Source organism: Gopherus evgoodei, unplaced genomic scaffold, assembly GCF_007399415.2.
Source record: "Gopherus evgoodei ecotype Sinaloan lineage unplaced genomic scaffold, rGopEvg1_v1.p scaffold_209_arrow_ctg1, whole genome shotgun sequence".
Taxonomy (NCBI): Eukaryota; Metazoa; Chordata; order Testudines; family Testudinidae; genus Gopherus; species Gopherus evgoodei.
Genome location: NW_022059872.1, coordinates 52410 through 53906, shown reverse-complemented (window position 1 = coordinate 53906; position 1497 = coordinate 52410). Strand labels below are relative to the sequence as shown.

Below are 1497 nucleotides of genomic sequence, written 5' to 3'. Positions count from 1 at the left end.
TGGACATCAGATGAAGCAGCAGGAAACCCAACCATCAGGTCAACCCACAGGAATCTCTAGCCAGATTGCTAAGTTCTAGGACCCCACCCTATAGCGGCCAGCTGGACCAAAGACCTATCTCCAATGGGCATCAGTGACCCAGGAGGAGGAGAAAAAAACCTCACTGAAGTTTACCCAGGTAGAGGATAACTATACACATTGAGCTTCAAGGCTTTGCAGCAAACCACAATATCTCCAGGAGGTCCCACTGAGATTTGAACTCAGATTCCAGGATTCAAAGTCCTGAGTGCTGCCCATTACACCATGGAACCTGCTGGTGTTTCATCTTCTAGACCCCTATGTCTCTCGGCTGGTTGGTTTGCACTCTGCACTTACTGCTTCCCACCAGCAGCTTCCTCTTGCAGGACTCTCTCTTCTCCTCCAATGACTGTGGTCCTGCACTATGGGATCTGCGGGTCCTGCCCTGAGTCCCCACATCCCCCTGCTTGGTCTCCATTCCTTGCGGGCTGCAAAAATGTCAGGGGAGGCCGCCCCTCCCTTCACTCTGTGCTCCCGCTCATATCGGCCAGCTGCAGCCTCATCTCCTGGAACTCGGGCAGCTGTCACTTGATCCGGTTGTATAGTCACAGGCTGACTGGCTCCCCAGCCTGGATGCTCTTGTGGAAACCCCACAGGCAACACTGCAGGACATGGCACCATTAGTCTCTTTGATGTTGCGGTGTTTGCCTGACCGCTGGAACAAAGCCGCCAACTCCTCCCTCACCGACTCCCGTCAATCCCTCTGGTTGCCATAGAACCCTCTGATGCGTTCCCATTCTGCCAACACTGCCAGGCCTCACCCCCCTGCTCCATTATCTTGCAAGCTCTGGATGTTCAGCTTCCAATATCCTCTGCCCTGGGTCAGGGACAGGGGCAGCTCCAGGCACCAGCGCAGCAAGCGCATGCCTGGGACGGCAAGCTGCGGGGAATGGCCTGCCGGTCACTGTGAGGGTGGCAGTCAGGCTGCCTTCAGCAGCATGCCTGCAGGAGGTCCTCTGGTAATGCGGATTAGGTGACATGCCTGCGGGAGGTCCTCTGGTAATGCGGATTAGGTGACATGCCTGCGGGAGGTCCTCTGGTAATGCGGATTAGGTGACATGCCTGCAGGAGGTCCTCTGGTAATGCGGATTAGGTGACATGCCTACAGGAGCTCTGCCAGTCCCGCGGCTTCAGTGGCAATTCGGCAGTGGGTATTCTGAAGGTGCGGGACCGGCAGACCTCCCACAGGCATGCCACTGAATCCGCATTACCAGAGGACCTCCTGCAGGCATGCCGCCGAATCCGCGTTACCAGAGGACCTCCCGCAAGCATGCCACCGAATCCGCATTACCAGAGGATAACCCGCAAGCATGCTGCTGAATCCGCGTTACCAGAGGACCTCCCGCAGTCATGCCTCTGAAGGCTGCCTGACTGCCGTACTTGGGGCGGCAAAATACACAGAGCCGCCCCCTGGTCAGG

General features: G+C 57.0%; 1 non-coding gene across 1 annotated transcript; it reads right to left on the bottom strand.

Annotated features, from left to right (window-relative positions):
- Positions 1-239: 239 nt before the first annotated feature.
- On the bottom strand, positions 240-311 carry TRNAQ-UUG. The gene has a single exon. It is a non-coding gene; the product is annotated as a tRNA-Gln (tRNA).
- Positions 312-1497: the final 1186 nt, after the last annotated feature.